Source organism: Dendrobates tinctorius, unplaced genomic scaffold (assembly GCF_039654945.1).
Source record: "Dendrobates tinctorius isolate UK_male_01 unplaced genomic scaffold, ASM3965494v1 ptg000223l, whole genome shotgun sequence".
Classification (NCBI taxonomy): Eukaryota; Metazoa; Chordata; class Amphibia; order Anura; family Dendrobatidae; genus Dendrobates; species Dendrobates tinctorius.
The window spans coordinates 14,644,037-14,664,656 of NW_027361890.1; the positions used below are offsets into that span (position 1 = coordinate 14,644,037).

A 20,620-nucleotide genomic window follows, 5' to 3' on the forward strand; every position below is an offset into this window, starting at 1 on the left:
GGCTCCATTTCTCATCATCAGCTTCCTGCTGGGGCTTCCTGCTGTGACGACGAGCGACGCGTGGAGGCGGGCGGGAGGACGTCTTCATCGCTGTGTGTGAAAGGTGAGTATCGTCCGCTGTATCGCTGCTGCATCGCTGTGAGATCTTTCTGTGTGAAAGCTCACTAGCGATCATTTAGCGATACACCAGCGATCCTGATCGGGTCGGATCACTGGTCGGATCGCTGGTGCATCGCTAAATGTAAAAGGACTTTAAGTCTGTCTTCCTGGCTTATCGCCTTGTTTTCAGAAGGGTTCTTATCTTCTCTGATCTTATCAGTACACATATGTTAGCACACTTAGCCATTTGACCTTTCAGTTTCTTTGGACAGCAGCTCTGTACGCATCTCTGTTCCAGGCTGTATCTTGGCTTTTTACAGGTATCTAGCTTGTTATGCTTTTCTTATTCAATTGCGTTGGTAGATTGTATATTGTAAAGGAATACTTTTATTTTATTTTTTTACATGTACTTAGCGTTATTACTGTGTGATTCGCTAAGCTATAGGTCACTGCATAATGTCTGCAAAGCTGACAAACTTTTTGCAGCTAAGAGCTGTTTTTTTTCCTTGGCTCCTCCTTTTTTTTGAAGCAGGGGGTTATTTACATTTGAAAGACTCAATGTTTTTACAAGTGGTGTCGTATTCTCACTGCTCTGACTGAACGATTAGCATGTTAGGTTGCTGGACATTGAGCACTGGTATGTTTTGATGTAGTATAGAAGCTCTTATTGTTTTTGAAGCTGCTTGTTTTGGTTTTTTTTGTTTTACTACACATGTGTAGGTTGCTATTTTTCATTTGACTTATTACTGAGTTTTTTCTGAATAAAAAAAATAAAGATTTCAATTTAATTTTTCATTTTTTTTTTCCAAACATGTTCCCATACAGTCAAGTAAGCTAAAGGTATAAAAAATAATTGAGTTAGAGTATCTAAAATCAAGATTTAATAAACCGGGTCATAGTGACCCGGGAGCAATACAAGTGTATAGTACATGGGAACAGAACAGCAGGGTTAAAAACGCCTGGGGGGGGGGTGACAGGCAGGCCCGGATTGGCAATATAACCAACCGGGTATTTTCCCGCTGGGCCGCTGTCACGTGGGCCGCGGGCGGCAGCGCCCGATCATCTGGCCGCTTGCCAGCTGCTGCGGCCACTGTTGCTCCTGCCGCTGGCCCTCTGCGGGCATGGCGGTGATAGTTTCAAGTTCCTCCCGCACTGCAGGGAGGTAAGCCGCCACGCCCCCCACACGCACCCCATCCTCGCCTTAGCATGAGACCCCCGCCCCCGCAGCCACTCACAGTGTCGCTTGCCTTCTCTGTTCGCAGGACCTGTGATGAGGTCACAGGAGGGGAGGAGTCAGGGGGGTCACATGATCAGGAGCCTTTGTCCAGACCCCCCGATCATGTCACCCCTGACTCCGCCCCTCCTGTGACCTCATCACAGGTCCTGTGCGCTCAGCCTTGTCTCTACCATCTGCAAGACTCTGCTTTGCTGTTGTCATGGTGCTGGTTGAGGTAAGTATGTGTGGGGTCAGGATTTACAGTGTGGATGTAGCAGAGCTGTGTGTGTATGAGGTGTACGGAGCGGAGCCGTGTGTGTACGAGGTGTAGGGAGCGGAGCCGTGTGTGTATGAGGTGTACGGAGCGGAGCCATGTGTATGAGGTGTACGGAGCGGAGCCGTGTGTACGGAGCGGAGCCGTGCGTGTACGAGGTGTACGGAGCGGAGCCGTGTGTGTACGAGGTGTATGGAGCGGAGCCGTGCGTGTACGAGGTGTACGGAGCGGAGCCGTGTGTGTACGAGGTGTACGGAGCTGAGCCGTGTGTGTACGAGGTGTAGGGAGCGGAGCCGTGTGTGTATGAGGTGTACGGAGCGGAGCCATGTGTATGAGGTGTACGGAGCGGAGCCGTGTGTACGGAGCGGAGCCGTGCGTGTACGAGGTGTACGGAGCGGAGCCGTGTGTGTACGAGGTGTATGGAGCGGAGCCGTGCGTGTACGAGGTGTATGGAGCGGAGCCGTGCGTGTACGAGGTGTACGGAGCGGAGCCGTGTGTGTACGAGGTGTACGGAGCTGAGCCGTGTGTGTACGAGGTGTACGGAGCGGAGCCGTGTGTGTACGAGGTGTACGGAGCGGAGCCGCGTGTGTACGAGGTGTACGGAGAGGAGCCGCGCGTGTACGAGGTGTACGGAGAGGAGCCACGCGTGTACGAGGTGGACGGAGTGGAGCCGTGTGTGTACAAAGCATACAAAGCGGGCTTTTCCCACGGACACAGGAGTACATGGCGGAGCCCCGAGGAGCATTTTAAAACACACACATGACGTTCCACCTGAAGTGATGCGCTGGAAGCTGACCGGAAATGAGATAATTTCTTGAGGAGATTGTGACGGAACCAGGAATGCTTCAGATCCATCACCGTGTCCTCCTCCGACAGCGCAGACAGCAGGATCGCCTTGGAATCGGGGATGCCGGCCATGTGAGCGGATCATGATATGTCCTGCACCAGGAGGCTCAGGTGGGCACTACAATGGGAGCCGGGCTGCTATAGTATCTTTGTAGAATCTTTCTTTATTTCTTTCTCTCTTTTTCTTTCTTTCTCTGTTCTTCAATTCTCTGTTCTGTCTTTCCCTCATTTTCTTTCTCTCTCTGTTCTTTCTTTCTCTCTCTAATCTTTCTTTTTTCTCTCTCTGTTCTTTCTTCCCTCTCTTTCTGTTCTTTCTTTTCTTTACTTCTTTCTTTCTCTCTCTGTTCTTTCTCTGTCTCTCTCTGTTCTTTCTTTCTTTTCTTTACTTCTTTCTTTCTCTCTCTGTTCTTTCTCTGTCTCTCACTGTTCTTTCTTTGTCTCTCACTATTCTTTCTTTCCCCTTTCTCGCTCTCTCTGTTTTCTTTTTTCTCTCTCTCTCTGTTTTCTCTCTTCCTTAGTGCCAGTCAGTGTGCCCATAATGCCAGCCACTGTGCCCTCAGTACCAGTCAGTGTGATCAGCAGTGCTAAATGGGTGCGATTAGGTGTGGACATGGGTGTGACTAGTTGTGAAATGGGTGTGGCCAAAAATTTGTCCATCTTTCCCTTCTTCAAAAGTTGGGAGGTAAGATAGGGGCGGCTATGACCAGGGGGTCTGGTTGCCCAATAGAGAGCAGTTCTGCCAGGAATTCTGTAATCATGCATACAAAAGGGGACATAGATTTGGGAGGAGTACTGTACCTAAAAGCAATAAATAGGCCTGAGCTGAAATACTGGGCACAGCTGTGACTACATGTTATATAGTTGTGTTAATCTCCTCTCACTTCTTGTAAACTACAAGTGTACAAAGATATTATATAGTCACCATGTGACTAGTGGGCCTGTGTAACTTCAAATGCCAGGGCTGAATTTTAGTCCCAGTCCGGCCCTGGTGACAGGTTCCCTTTAATGTGGTAAATGACTATTATACATTTGTTGGTTCCATTAAACTTTCAAAATGGCTAGAAAAAAAGAACTTTCATGTGAAAGTCGACAGTCTATTCTTGTTCTTAGAAATGAAGGCTATTCCATGCGAGAAATTACCAAGAAACTGAAGATTTCCTACAACGGTGTGTACTACTCCCTTCAGAGGAGAGCACAAACAGACTCTAACCAGAGTAGAAAGAGAAGTGGGAGGCCCCGCCTCACAACAAGACAAGTACATTAAAGTCTGCAGTTTGATAAATCGACGCCTCACAGGTCCTCAACTGGCAGCTTCATTAATAGTACACGCAATACGCCAGTGTCAATGTCTACAGTGAAGATGCTGGCCTGCAGGGTGGAGTGGCAAAGAAAAAGCCATATCTGAGATTGGCTAATAAAAGGAAAAGATTAATATGGGCAAATGAACACAGACATTGGACAGAGGAAGATTGGAAAAAAGTGTTATGGACAGACGAATCCAAGTTTGAGGTGTTTGGATCACACAGAAGAACATTTGTGAGACACAGAACAACTGAAAAGATGCTGGAAGAGTGCCTGATGCCATCTGTCAAGCATGGTGGAGGTAAAGTGATGGTCTGGGGTTCCTTTGGTGGTGGTAAAGTGGGAGATTTGTATAATGTAAAAGGGATTTTGAATAAGGAAGCCTATCACTCCATTTTGCAATGCCATGCCATACCCTGTGGACAGCGCTTGTTTGGAGCCAATTTCATCCTACAACAGGACAATGACCCAAAGCACTCCTCCAAATTATGCAAGAACTATTTAGGGAAGAAGCAGGCAGCTGGTATTCTGTCTGTAATGGAGTGGCCAGCGCAGTCACCAGATCTCAACCCCAGTGAGCTGTTGTGGGAGCAGCTTGACAGTATGATGCGCAAAAAGTGCCCATCAAGCCAAACCAACTTGTGGGAGGGGCTTCTGGAAGCATGGGGTGAAATGTCTCCAGTTTACCTCAGCAAATTAACTGCTAGAATGCCAAAGGTCTGCAATGCTGCAATTGCTGCAAAGGGAGCATTCTTTGACGAAAGCAAAGTTTGAAGGAGAAAATTATTATTTCAAATAAAAATCTTTTTTCGAACCTTGTCAATGTCTGGACTAGATTTTAAATTCATTTGCCAACTTATTTGATTAATAAAAGTATGAGTTCTCATGGAAAACACAAAATTGTCTGGGTGACCCCAAACTTTTGAACGGTAGTGTATATGCATTGCACAGTACCACTTCTCCTGTCCTGTATGTATACACTGCACAGTACCACTTCTCCTGTCCTGTATGTATACACTGCACAGTACCACTTCTCATGTCCTGTATATTTACATTGCACAGTACCACTCCTTCTGACCTGTGTATATACACTGTACAGTACCACTCCTCCTGTCCTATATATATATATATATACTGCACAGTACCGCTTCTCATATCCTGTATATAAACTGCACAGTACCACTTCTCCTCTATATATATACTGCACAGTACCACCCCTCCTGTCCTGTATATATACACTACACAGTATCACTCCTCCTGTCCTGTATATACACTGCACAGTACCACTCCTGTCCTGTATATATACACTGCACAGTACCACTTCTCCTATCCTGTATATATACACTGCACAGTACCACTTCTCCTATCTAATATATAAAGCTCAATGTGGGTGTGTATGTATGTATGCATGTATGTGTGTATGTCCGGGATTGGCATCCGCACCGTCGCAGCTACAGCCACAAAATTTGGCACAGTCACATGCCTGGACCCCAAGAGCGTTATAGGCTATGTTGTGAGGCAAAATTTTAACCCCGCGTGTTCCAATTCACCAAACAATTTTGCCCCTATGTACATAATGGGGAAAAAGTGTATGTATGTATTGGCATCTGCACCGTCGTAGATACAGCCACAAAATTTTGCAAAGTTGCACGTCTGGACCCCGAGAGCGTCATAGGCTATGTTGTGAGGCGAAATTTTAATCCCGCACGTTCTAATTCACCAAACAATTTTGCCCCTATCTACATAATGGGGAAAAAGTGTATGTATGTATTGGCATCTGCACCGTCGCAGCTATAGCCACAAAATTTTGCACAGTCACACGTCTGGACCACAAGAGCGTCATAGGCTATGTTGTGAGGCAAAATTTTAACCCCGCGCATCCCAATTCACCAAACAATTTTGCTCCTATCTACATAATGGGGAAAAAGTGAAAGGAAAAGTGTTGGAGGCAAATTGACAGCCGCCAGATGTGAACAAGGGGGACTTAAAGAATGAGAGCGATGGCGCCAAAGAGTATATACCGTACAGTTGCTAAGGTGGGGCCCTGACATGGGATACTCACAACACACGGGGATATGAACACACACAAAATGCGCCACACACTACCACGTGCTTCAACACATATACCACCCTCAGCACACATTTCACCACACATACACCAACCTCGCCACATAAAAGTCGAAACACAAAACTCGCCACGCTATCCCAGAGCTGTTTAAAAGATCAAATTTACAGAATCATCAGGGGCATGAAGGCTTAGCGCCGAAACGCGCGTCGGGACCGGGTTGCTTCCCCAGGAGACCAGGAGAGGTTGTATGTATTTTCACATATTTTTATTATTTTTGCACCATTTTTTCCTTTCCTGGTCGGCAGACACCGTAATTCACGGTGACACATATTGTGTCTTTTTTCAGCCTTACCACACAGATGCACTATATTGGTATATTGATATATATAGGTTTACTGTGGTAGCGGTTTACACTTATGTTTATGGTTTATAGTATATACTTTTTGGTGTTTGTGCACTTTATATTGTTTATTATTTATTATTATTTTTTATAAATATCAATATCTATTTTGCTTATCACCACTTTGTTTACACATTTTTGTCATATATTTTTTTATGCCTCATATCTGGGTAGCATAACCCCTCTTTTTTGTTCAGTATATGTATTATATATTTTAATGCAATGTTTTTTAACCATTTTTTATAATGACTTAATAAAATACATTATCTTTCTGGGACTTTTTGGTCGTTTTTTTCTGTAAATTTGGTGTTTTCAACACGACTGTCCTTTTAACAGTCCAACACTCTCCAGCGATATATTATTGTTTATTCACATTATTATTTTAATATAGTGTAATCTCGCTGTTTCTCCTTATTTTGTTCTGTTTAAAAGATGAAAAATGAGCTGTGATTGGTTGCTATCAGCAACAGTTTTCTTTGTAGACAGTTGTGGTAACTGAGGCCTATTATTCTTATCATTTCTATGATGTTATCGTCCTTCTGTAAAGCTCGAAATAACACAATTTATTACCATGCCAACACAGACCACCCTCTGACACAGACTGCAGGGGGAGCCCAATATCACACAGGATAGGATTAGATACACGGCTCAGCAATCAGTATCACACAGGATAGGATTAGATACACAGCTCAGCAGTCAGTATCACACAGGAGAGGATTAGACACATGGCTCAGCAGGCAGTATCACACAGGATAGGATTAGATACGCAGCTCAGCACAAAGTATCACACAGAATAGTATTAGATACACGGCTCAGCAGTCAGTATCACACAGGATAGGATTAGATGCATGGTTTTTATGTGCAATATAATCATTATAATTTGTTATAACTAACCAGAGTTGGTTACTATGCCCAGGCAACGCCGGGCTCTTCAGCTAGTCCTGTATATATACACTGCACAGTACCACTCCTCCTGTCCTGTATATAAACACTGCACAGTACCACTTCTCCTGTCCTGTATATATACACAGTATCACTCCTCTTGTTCAGTGTATATACACTGCACAGTACCGCTTCTCATATCCTGTATATATAAACTGCACAGTACCACTTATCCTGTATATATACATTGCACAGTACCCCTTCTCCTGTCCTGTATATACACTGCACAGTGTTCAGTGCTGACGATGGCCGTTTTGTGCTGAACAGCGCGAAACGGCTGTCGTCAGCACCTGCATCTGCACACTCCTGTCCTCACTCTCCCGGCCATGACGTTTTAATCGCTTTTGAATAAAGTATGGAACTTTTTAAGGATCGGTGAGTGCTATCCGTATCCGTTTTCTTTCTTCGATGAAATATATATATTTCCAAAGAAGTGGTCAATCATGCACACTGCGGCTGCATTCACACATGGCTCTTCAAATAACGCCCTTAAGAGGAGTGCTGAAGAGCACGATGAAGTATCGCAAAATCCACTGATCGAGTGTGGGGGGAGTGTTATAGAATGTGGGCTGGTGGGGTTTGTGTGGCAGGGCTGTTTTTTTGGCCCAATCCAGCCCTGCCTTTGTGTAGCAGAGCTGATCGGGTTATGGCAGCTTCTAGTCTCCCATGGCAACTATTGAAGCATGCCAAAAGTTAAAAAAAAGTTTTTAAAAGTATTAAAAAAAATTTAAAAGTTCAAATCACCCCCCTTTCACCCCATTCAAAATAAAACAATAAAAAAAACAAACATACACATATTTGTTATCGCCACATTCAGAATCGCCAGATCTGTCAATATAAAAAAGCTAGACATGTTTGGTGTCTATGAATTTGTAGTGACCTGGAGAATCATAATGAAAATGGTAAATGGTAAAAGAAAAAATCCAAGAAACAACTGTAAAGGTCGGCCAGGGCAGTAGTCGTGCCTGAGCTTATCGGGCTTTGCGGGCCATGACCTCCCTTTACATAAAAATCACGTTTCACTTTCAGCTTACTTGTCTCTCCGTTCTCTGCACCATCAGGGTTCTTCCTTTGCTCTCTAAGGTCACCTTTGGCCGTTTGTGAAATAGCCTCACTGACTCACTGCCACCGGGTGTTCCCTCAGCCGTTTTGCCCCGGATCTGATGGCATCAGCCCATGCTATGACCTGCCACATGGTGAGAGACCCGCCTGCCTGTCCTGCTGTGTCTTCTACTGTAGCTTACACACTTGTAGCTCCTGCAGCTGTGACTGTACTGCCCCACTCACTCTGAATGAACACAACATTGCGGGATATCTTGCTTGGGCTATTAGCACACCCGAGCTCTATGGGAATCCTCACTCTTCTCCCTCTCAGGAAGCTCCCTTCCTCTAACCGCAGTGACACCTCCTACAGTTAACTATTTACACTCTTATCAAGCCTACATTATGCTCCCTATCTACATCTAGTGGACTAACACTAATAGTACACTTTCCCTCTATGATACATATATTACAACAGATTTACACATACAGAGGAATGAAATATAACTATACATACACAGTATTTACACTTTAGACTGGGAAGAAATGCTCAGGGGTTTAGGATGGCTACTGTAACCACCTTACACAACTGTAGGATTGCACTTTTTTTTGAAATTTCACCGCACTTAGAATCTTTTTCCCTTTTTCTAGTACAAGATATGGCAAAATCAATGGTGTCGTTCAAAAGTACAACTCATCCCGAAAAAAAATAAGCCCTCACATGGCCATATTGATGGAAAAATAAAAAAAAGTTATGGCTCTGGTAGGAAGGGGAGCAAAAAAATGAAAATGCAAAACCAAAAATACCTCTGGTCATTAAGGGGTTAAAAGAATAGGAGCTGATGACATAGTTTAACACTATTCAACTCAATACAGTTGTCAAAATCTGTGATTCTATCCTAGGTTACACACAATAACCATTTTCATCCACATACAATCATGTCTGTTTTTACATCAATATGGCATCCTTTTTTTATGCATCAACAGTTAAAAAAAATGTGCTAGACCAAATTCAGTTTCCTTTGCTAACCATTGCAATGTATAAGTAAAAAAATGATTTCAATATGGATGATCCATATGAGATTCGGGTCTTTACTCACCCATAGACATTCCTCCCAACTTTCACAGAACAGAAAGAGGAGCAAACCATGCAGTATGCCGGGCAAATTTTAACCACGCACCCAGCCGCATGTATTTACCATTTTTTTCTTCCCTGGCAGGAGGAGATGGCAGAGGGGATGCAGGGCATAGACCCAAATCCGGGACTGTTGGAAACTCCGGTCCAGCACACAGGTAACTGTTACCTGACATCTTGATGCGAGGCTGTGATTCTGTTAGCAGCGGATTAATCAGCGTAACATCCAGAGTCAGCAACACAGAATGTAGATTTATTCATATCCAGGTTGAACATCTTACAGCATGAAATGTGATCAGTCTGGTATCTGCTGTGGCTTGCAGCATGGGAGCATTACACCAACAAGAAGGGAAGAGAAGGAGGGGGCATCCTGTCTGTTTTTTTTTTTTTGCTGAACTTTGTTAACAATCTCACAATATGCACAATATATAAAACAGTACAGTAGTAGTTGTTGCAATACATACAGATCAATATGCATTATTCCAACAGATTCTCTAACCTTTTTGCATCCCCGGTGCGGCTTTTGATCACCCGGGGCTGGTGTAACGTCATCTGTACGTCCTGCTCATCTCTAGTTGGGACCTGTGCATTTATTTTTTGTTCATTCATTCACATCTTAGCAGTCAGAACTTTCTTATCTTTATGTAGCTTCACTATATGACATCCTGACATTTTGTGTCTGTAGGTTTGTAGGACCTTGTAAGACCTGTAGGTCTGTAGGACCTTTTCTTATTTTTGACTCTGCAAAACCTCTTACTGTTTCTCTTTTTCATTCTCATCTCGACTATTGTAACTCTCTTCTAATCGATCTCCCTCTTTCCAAACCCTCCCCTCTCCAATCTGTCTTGAATGCTGCAGCCAGGATCATATTCCTCGCCAATCGTTACACCGATGCCTCTACCTTGTGCCAGTCATTACACTGGCTACCCATCCACTCCAGAATCCAATACAAATGTATTACCCTCACTCACAAAGCTCTCCATGGCTCAGCACCACCCTACATCTCCTCCCTTGTTTCAGTATACCACCCTACCCGCGCCCTCCGTTCTGCTGATGACCTGAGGTTAGTATCCTCAACAATCAGAACCTCCCACTCCCGTCTCCAAGACTTTACACGTGCTGCGCCAATTCTTTGGAATGCACTTCCCAGGTCAATACGATTAGTCCCCAATCCCCACAAGTTTAAGCGTGCCCTGAAAACACATTTATTCAGACTGGCCTACCGCCTCAACACATTAACTTAATCTATCCCTGGGTGGCACAGTCAAAAGTTTTACCATAACCAGATTCCCCGCATCATGTTCCCACATGTTTTATGCATCTATCAGCCCTCTGTGTCTGTACTGTTACACATTTAACATTATGGCTGGTCCATACAATCAGGGCAAATGTTACCACCCACCTTTCGTGCCTCCCCTTTTTTCCTCATAGATTGTAAGCTTGTGAGCAGGGCCCTCATTCCTCTTGGTATCTGTTCTGATCTATATGATTATTGTTATGCTGTAATGTATATTGTCTGTACAAATCCCCTCTGAAATGTAAAGTGCTGCGGAATATGTCGGCGCTATAGAAATAAAATTTATTTATATTTTTTCATTTTATATTCACACATTGCATAAATGTATTTTTTGTTTTCAGCAGGTGCACAATACACAATAACACTGGTTATTGCATTTTTTTCTGCATCTTGTGCATTTTCCTTCCTATTTGATGCTTTTTGGGTCAGATTTGAAACAGAGGTTTTATTGGACTTTATATAATGTAGTACCGAAGAGGATTGATTGTGCACAAAAAAAGTAATCCATAGAAATCCTATAGAGAAAAAAAGCACCATCTTTAGATGCACGGGGGTGGGGAGGGTGCGCAGTTTCATGAAATCACATCAAACTTGCTTGGACAGTTAAATACAACAGAATTTATGGGCAAAAAAGTAGCAGAAAAAATGCAGCATTTATCCTACATGTGAACATGATCTAAATGTCGCAGCAAAGTGATTGTGATTACATGAAAACTCTTTTCCCCTGTGCATCTAAAGAACCTGCTGTAATGTATGATGTTCTTTTTTTCTCTACAGGCTTCCATGTAGAGCTTGAAAAATACACGTGAAAAAAAAATGCCGCTGCATTTTTAAGTGCAGAATCAGAGCTTTTCTGTACTATTGAAAAGCATTAAAGATGCAGCTTCAAATGCTCACCAAAACACATAATAAAATTCCTCCTGACATGTTAACAAACCTCATTATCAACTACAAAAAACATCTGACTGCTGTGCTTGCCAACAAGGGTTTTGCCACCAAGTATTAAGTCTTGTTTGCCAGAGGGATCAAACACTTATTTCTCACTGCAAAATGGAAATAAACTTATATAATTTATACAATGTGATTTTCTGAATTTTATTTTTGATATTCTTTCTCTCAATGTTAAAATTTACCTACCCTTAAAATTATAGACTGTTCATGTCTTTGTCAGTGGGCAAACTTACAAAATCAGCAAGGGATCCTCAAACTTTTTAAACAGGGGCCAGTTTACTGTCCCTCAGACCATTGGAGGGCCAGAATATAGTTTAAAAAAAGGGCTTGGTGAGGGCTTATTTTTTGCATGACGAGCTGATGTTTTTAATGATACTATTTTCGTGTGGATACTATCTTTTGATCGCCCATTATTACATTTTAATGCAATGTTGCGGCAACCAAAAAAAGGTAATTCTGGCGTTTTGACTTTTTTTCGCTACGTCGTTTACCAATTGAATTAATTGTTTTCTTATATTGATAGATCGGGCGATTCTGAACGCAACGATACCAAATATGTGTATATTTTATTTATTTTTTAATTGTTTTATTTTGAATGGGGCGAATGGGGGGTGATTTGAACTTTTATATTTTTTTTATTTTTTAAATATTTTTACATTTTTTTTATTTTTTGCATGCTTCAATAGTCTCCATGGGAGACTAGAAGCTGCGATAACCCGATCAGCTCTGCTACATACAGGCGATGATCAGATCACCTCTGTGTAGCAGAAATGCTCACTTGCTATGAGTGGTGCGTAAAGTGCTGCGGAATATGTTGGCGCTACAGAAATAAAATTATTATTGCTGACAGCATAAAATGGGAAGGGGTTTTCTTTGTTAAGTAATGCTTTTTTATAGTCAACTGGACACCTATAAAATGAATGAGTTACCTGTTAAAATTCTTGTTCATTAGAATTTTGCAGTCTAAACTTTAGCTTCGCTCCTAAGACTTTAATTGGGGTGGACACATTTTTGCAACATGGTCTTGAATGAATTTCTTAGGAATCTTAGGAAAATTACTTTTTCTGGGTGTGCAGAATATCAAATTTTGTTTGCAATAAATGGCCCACATTTGTGGAAGTTTTTTGCAGTATGGTATCCCATAGAACATGTTGATTCTGAAAGAAACTAATCGTTTTCTGACAAATTTTGTTGGGTTGTACATTGTTATGCTGAGCACTGTAATTTCTTCTTTTTAACACTCTACTGATGTATACAGCCTGTTGTAAGATGCTTTGCCCTACACGTGGATCAGCAACTCCTCGCTATATTTGTAGAGAGGATTAGATGCACTTAGTATCTTGTCGGCATCAATCACGTCTTGGATTGCTATATAACGGCGGTCGCTAGTTCTAAGAAACTGCCTGTGACAGAACCTCTCTAATAAAATGCGCGGGGCGAAAGAAGTCGGCAGGAATGACAGACTATCTCCTTACGCACACAGTCCTCCACCTAGTACTCACTCTGTAACAGAGATCGCCCCCGGCTGTCCCTGTCGTACTAATCTAATTGCCCACAGTTTGTACAAGCGGAGAGCTTTCAAGCAGCAGTGCAGAGGACACCATTACACTGGAGTCAAAGTGGGGGGATGACAGATTAGCGGATGACTCTCGCTCAGGCTCATTGGGGAAGACCTGTCAGCTGAATGGCAAATACTGAGAGATTTTATTCGAGTTGAAAGGCCTGTCTGTCTTCTGCGGAACACAGAAATGAAACAAGAAGCTGCTTCCACGGCACAGCTATTCCCAGCCAGTCGAGAGCATCTTCTCACTTGCTCAACGCACAAAGTTTCTACAGGAGGGAAGTTTGATAATGTGGCCTTGTTATCATCTTTTTTGAAGCCCTCAGGAAGAGGAAAAGTAGAGCATTCCCTACCGTTTTTAGATAGTTAATGTCAGCTCAAATATTTCATACCGCCATAATGTCAAATAGTAGCAAACTAATACTGCTATATACAGTCCATATAATACCACCATACAGTGGCCAAAATAATATGCAACATATGAATAATGCTTAAAAGAGTACTACTATATATAGTACATAGATAATATAACAATTAAATGGTCACTGTCATTTCAATACACTGTGCATAAATTTCATAAACGAATAATATAATAAATACTATATTAGTGAAATACTGTATAACTTGGTAATATAGCTCATCAGGCAAACATGTTTCTTTCGCCTTTTATCCTCTGTGTATACTTATCTCTCCTTACCACTGCCTCCTGAACTCACCAGTCCCTTATCAATAAATCTGTCTTGCTCAAGAATAAAGGAATTGTCAGCTCGCCAAGGTGTCATACTATAGTTCCCTAAGTCTATAGAAAGAGGAGTGCCAAAAGGAGATGGCAGAATGGAAAAGACAGAGGAGGATTGAGTTTCTGCTTCCTAGTAAGCATTTCATCTTACTGTAAGAGGATGAAGAAGTGAAGGGACACATATAACAGTGGTCCAACACCACCACTTGCTGATCAAGGATGAAAGAGAAAGAAAAAGTGAAAGCAAAAGAACTATATTAGTGGGAACCTAATAATGAAACCTAATAATGAAAGTATGTATTGCTGGGGAAGAGATTGAAGACACCGTTGGGTCAAACGACACCTGTGTTACAATTACAAAATATGAAAAGCCTGGTCAGGCCGAGAAGGGCAGAGTTGGTGCCAGAACCTGTACCAGGCAGGTCGTGTACCTGAGAAGGGTGGAGTTGGTGCCAGAACCTGTACCAGGCAGGTCATGTGGCTGTGAGGTGGGCATACAGTTACTATCGCCACAGAAGTGTCCGAGGGCAGTCAGATGTCGGAGAAGGCCTGAACTGTGTGGAAGTTCAGTGACTAGCTCCAGTAGAAGACGATAACCAGCCTTTTGTAGAAGACCGTAAGCAGTGCCAACAGAAGACCATAAGTTCCATCAATAGAAGACTACAAGCAGCTCCAGTAGAAGACCGTGACCAAATCCAAACCAGACTTAGGCGACGATCCAGCGTTAGCAGAGGACCATTTCTGTGGATGTTACTTCCAGCGTAGACATATGGTACAGGGTGTGGACTGGGGCCGTGCTTCAGGGAACAGAGATGGTCAGTGGGATGAGCACACTGTATATCAAGTTTGCTGCATACTTAGGACTTGTGGTCTAATAGAAGATACCAGTGACCCCAGCTAGGGCCAGTGCCCTAAATATGAATAGTGCAAAGTATCGTTCACACCTTCAGTTCTTATTGCAATGGTGGTGCTGCAAAAAAAATAAAATCAGTATTATTTTGAAATAGTTTTGCCCAACATATCCATTAAACGATAAGATATATGCAACAGCATTGGCTTTTGTTGATGTCTGGGGCAGGATGGTTATTTAGGCAGTGCCGTAGAGTCAGTAATAATAATATAAATAATAATGAACCAAACATAACATTGGTAGAATGTCTATGAAATTGAATTTGGCCTTAGTTACAATACATTATTTTGATTCACTATGGTATTTTTTCATTTTTTTTTTCCTTAAGATATATTTTTCTTTCTAGAATTTAGATTTTCCTTTTCATGCTTAATTGCAATTCATGTTAAATGTTAATAATGTCAGTAACAACATAAAATAAATAATGATACAAACTGGACAAAAATTGAGAAACACCTCTCAATTTTTTTTTAATTGAGTTTTTTTATTCAGTCCCCAGATGTATAAAATTCAGTCCCTAACCATGGAGTCTGCCTTTACTAATATTTATGAAATAATGGGTCAGGATTTTACTATTGTAACAATTTAATTCATAAAACTTCTTCCACCCTAAATAGTCCATGATAAACTGAGAGAGGTATTATTGTTTAGGTATTTTTGTATAGTTGAAGAATTTTATATCCACTTAGCCACAAAGTGGCATACCACATAAAGTTACTATGCAGGGCCATCAAGCTGTGGCACATAGTGCATAAAGTTGACAATCCTCTGCTGACTCAATAAGAGCAGAGTCTAAAAGTTATCTGTCGTTAACATCAGCAAAAAACTGTGCTCTAGGAGCTGCATGGCCAAACAGCTGCATGCAAGATTTACATTACCAAGCACAATGCCAACCGTCAGATAGAGTAATGTAAAGCTTCCGTCACTGGACTTTGAAGCATTTGAAACATGTTCTCTGGAGTGGTGAGCCTTGCCTCTCTATCAGGTAGTCTGATGGATAAGTTGAGTTTAGCAATTGCCAGGAGAATGCTGTTTGACTTCATTGCACCAACTATAAAGTTTAGTGAAGGAGAGATAATGCTATGGGGTTGTTTTAGGGCCTTAGCCTAATCTCCTTAGTTCCAGTGAAGGGAAATCTCAATGCTTTAGCATATAAAGACATTTTGGACACTTGTTTGGTTCCAACTTTTTAGAGACAGTTTGGTAACGCCCTTTTCTGTTCCAGCATGACTGTGGCCCACTGCACAAAGCAAAGTCCGTAAAGGGATGCTAGGTGAATTTGATTTGGAAGAACTTGACTAACCGATCAAACATCTGACCTCAGCCCCATCCAACACCTTTGGGATTAACTAGAATGGAGATTGCAAGCCAGGTACTCTCAACTCTAAAATATATATGTACAAAAGTATTGAGATATCTAAGCATTACACCTGTAGGAGCTTTTTTGACTTTCATTTCTAAATCCATAGGCTTTAATATGGAGTCCCACCTTTCGCAGCTGAAATAGCTTCCACTCTTTCGGGAAGGCTTTCTACTAGATTTTAGAGCATGTCTATGGGATTTTTTAATCATTCTTTAAGAAGATCATTTATGAAGCATAGTTATATATACACTAGCTGAAGAGCCCGGCGCTGCCCGGGCATAGTAACTAACTGAGGTTAGTTATAGCAAATTATAATTATCCTCCATCCCATAGTCCCGTGCCCATATACCCATCATACATATCCACGATCCCATAGGCCCGTGCCCATATACCCATCATACATATCCTCCATCCCATAGTCCCATGGCCATATACCCATCATACATATCCTCCATCCCATAGTCCCATGCCCATATACCCATCATACATATTCGCCATCCCATAGTCGAGTGCCCATATACCCATCACACATCCTCCATCCCATAGTCCCCTGCCCATATACATATCCACCATCCCATAGTCCCATGCCCATATACCCATCACACATCCTCCATCCCATAGGCCCGTGCCCATATACCCATCATACATATTAGCCATCCCATAGTCGAGTGCCCATATATCCATCACACATCCTTCATCTCATAGCCCCATGCCCATATACCCATCATACATATCCTCCATCCCATGGTCCAGTGCCCATATACCCATCACACATCCTCCATCCCATAGCCCCGTGCCCATATACATATCCGCCATCCCATCCATATACCCGTCAAACATATCCTCCATCCCATAGTCAAGTGCCCATATACCCATCACACATCCTCCATCCCATAGTCCTGTGCCCATATACATATCCGCCATCCCATAGTCCCGTGCCCATATACCCGTCATACATATCCTCCATCCCATAGTCCCGTGCCTATATACCCATCATACATATTCTCTATCCCATAGTCCTGTGCCCATATACCCATCCTACATATCCTCCATCCCATAGTCCAGTGACCATATATACCCATCACACATCCTCCATCCCACAATCAACCATTATGACATCATAATGAGCGGCGGCGCGGCTTGCAACCTACGATGACATCAGTTTCGCCATGACAACCATTGTGACATCATAATGAGGGGCGGAGCTTGAAACGCACACACTGTTTCCCCATTATGCAAATAGGGGCATTATGACATCATAATGAGGGGCGGGGCTTGACACACACACTTTTTCCCCATTATGTAGATAGGGGCAAAATTGGTGAATTGGAATGCGCGGGGTAAAAATTTCGCCTCACAACATAGCTTAGGACGCTCTCGGGGTCCAGACGTGTGACTGTGCCAAATTTTGTGGCTGTAGCTGCGACGGTGCGGATGCCTATCCCGGACATATACACACATACATACATACATACAGACATACACACTTTGAGCTTTATATATTAGATTATATGGCCAAAAGGAAATTCATAGGCATTAATAATACAGAGATCAACACAAATATCTGCTGAGGAGACTTTATGTATACATTGTCTTTGATGTATTCAAACTAGAAATGAGTAAATCGATTTGCAGGACCCTGGTCCAGTGACTACATCAATATTACGTGGCTGTTGCATGGAAGTCATGCAAACTGTCTCCTACCCACCTAAATCCCTGGAGCATGCTGTGGTTCCAAACCTACAAATCAGAAGAGATGATGTCTGGGGATACCAGAGGGTACAAGGTGATTCATAGAGTTCCCGTCTGCTGATCATGTAACACTTGTATTGCGGCTGGACCAGGGTCCTGAGAATCAATTTGCACATTTTAAATTTAGACCAAATTTTGGAATTTTACTATATTTACTGTAAATACCAGTGTGCATTCAAATAAATGTACCCTTACATATGAACAAGCCTTAAAGCTATCATTTTTATTTTACATATATATTTTTTAAGCACGTCTCCCATTGATTTTATGCTTTTTTTGGCAATATATCACTTTCCAAGTTCTCTAGACCAGCTACAGTTTATACACCATCTCAGGTTTCCAGAAGTATAATGGAATAACAGCATTGCTTGCCAAAGCCATGAATGGTGTTGTGCTAACGACACCATGCCTACCACATCTGGGCAAAAGTACATAGGCCTTCAAGAAGCCAAGAAACAGATATTTTTTACCAGATAAGACCTGCATTAGGAAGTGGTCTGCAATTATGGAAAAGGTAAATTTCAGAAGTGTCCAAATTTAGATCTAAGGAAGTATTGGAAGATTCCAGAACTGAATTTCCAATAACAACATCACGATTATTTGAAAGGAATAGTTCTTCACTTCAGTGGTGGTCTGAGATGTGTTGATTCCTCCTTTTACAACCCTCAGCTACTGCAAGATGTGTGTGATTTGCTGTACATTTCCATGGAAGATACAAAGCCAAATAACTGGCGCCAGTGCTGTGATTGGAAAAGTGGAGGGCTAATCAGTCATCATCACAAAAAACTTCATTTTGGAAGGACATTTTTCAACATCCTTGATATTTCATGGGATTATTTTTTTCCATTTCAATATAGGCAATGTACAATTTCCTTTCTGATGTCCAAATATATTTGTTCAATGTAATCTACTGTAAGTGAAAAATTGATCAAAATTCATCCAGATGTTCGCTACGCAGGTAGACCCTTTTTGTAGGCAAAAATATTCTACCCAATCCTCTCATTTGACTCCAACCCATTGACTCCTCTTCCATAATGTCATGACTAGTGTTGAGCATTCCGATACCGCAAATATCGGGTATCGGTCGATATTCGCGGTATCGGAATTCCGATGCTGAGTTCCGATACTTTTTGCATATCGAATTCCAGAATCGGAAGTTCCCATAATGCTATGAGCCAGTTTGATTTGATTCAGCCAATGAGGAATCCTCAGAAGTGTGGGCACATCCAGTTAGGCATGTAGGCATGTTAACTAATGGTATGGCTGTGATTGGCTGCTGAAATGATGTCATGATGCACTATAAAAGTCGCCGCCGCCATTTAGGGTTCACTCTGCTGTGAATTCAGTTAGGGACAGGCTGCTGTTTAAGACTCTGAGGGACAGATAGAGATAGCGATTTGCTAAATAATATTGTGCTTTACCCAGGCTACATTATCAATCACTGTAGCTTTCTTTTGCCTTGCAGCGCTGTTCACAGCTGTCTGCAAGGTCTGTGTGAGTGCAGCTCACAATGTAGTGTGTCGTGCAGCCACCTCTGGTTGTAGGCCGCTCAGCGTGTGTCACTGCCTCATACATACTTTTGTTTTATTGCTGCTCATTTTTCTTCTATTAGTGTGCATCCATCCGTATCCATATACAGTACATTGGTTGCAAACACTATAGGAGTAGACAGCGGAGCCTTTCTGCAGCCTTTCAGTGCTAGTGACCAGTTCTCTGCACTGTTCACGGCTGTCTGTGAGGTCTCTGTGTGTGAGTGCAGCTCACATTGTAGTGTTCTGCAGCCACCTCTGGTTGTAGTCCGCTCAGCGTGCGTCACTGCCTCATACATAGTCCTTTTTTTGTTTTATTGCAGCTCATTTACGTTGGTTGCAAACACTGTATAGGAGTAGATAGAGGAGCCTTTTTTCTGGCTTGTTCCCTGCAGCCACAGCCAGATTAGTATTAGCCTATATTTTGGAGCCTCATCTATTGCATTGTAGGTTACTTTCCAGCATTGTAATAGCTCCAAAAAGTTTGTGATACTATCGCTTTCACATCTTTGGTCACATCCTTTTTGTTTTTTTAAAAAAAACACGTAATAATAATAATAATAAATTATATTTCTATAGCGCCGACATATTCCGCAGCACTTTATATTTCAGAGGGGATTTGTACAGACAAAAGACATTACAGCATAACAATAATCACATAGATTATAACAAATGCCAAGAGGAATGAGGGCCCTGCTCGCACGTAAATAAAGTTCACCAAACACTCTACTTGACAGTTCGGTAGGCCACATTAGCTCATATTAAAGTGTAGTCCACACACTTAATAAAATTAGTGTTTCTTATACCTGTTAGCAGCTGTTCAGGAATAAGCACACTACGCCCCCCCTTTGTACTTTTCTGCCTTGCTTTATCAGTCTACCAAGATGAAGAAGGCAGGGAGTAAGGCACATGGTCGTGGGCGTGGAGTTTCAGCAGAGAGAGGACATGGGGATTCTGTGCCTGCTGCGGGCACCAGTGATTCAGCATCCCCCAGTTTTACCAGGCAACAGTCCTTTATGCTCAGCTTTGTAGGACCTCGCCGTACCCCACTGCTGCGGGATGAACAAATTAAAGCCATTGTCGGATGGATGGCAGCTAACGCATCGACTTCAATGACTTCCACATCCTCTCAGGGCCAGAGTACTGAAGAGCAACCATCTGTCTCTTCACCACCTGCCAAATTGCCCAGGCAGTC

The 20,620-nt window shown here is 42.4% G+C and overlaps 1 long non-coding RNA gene across 1 annotated transcript in view; it reads left to right on the forward strand.

Annotated features, from left to right (window-relative positions):
- Nucleotides 1–16,318, forward strand: part of LOC141059005 (uncharacterized) — a 112,524-nt gene extending 96,206 nt beyond the window's left edge. The window contains exons 2-3 of the long non-coding RNA XR_012222365.1: nt 9,409–9,481; nt 16,007–16,318. This is a non-coding gene — a long non-coding RNA (uncharacterized lncRNA). The remainder of the gene's footprint in view (nt 1–9,408; nt 9,482–16,006) is intronic.
- The last annotated feature ends 4,302 nt before the right edge of the window (nt 16,319–20,620 follow it).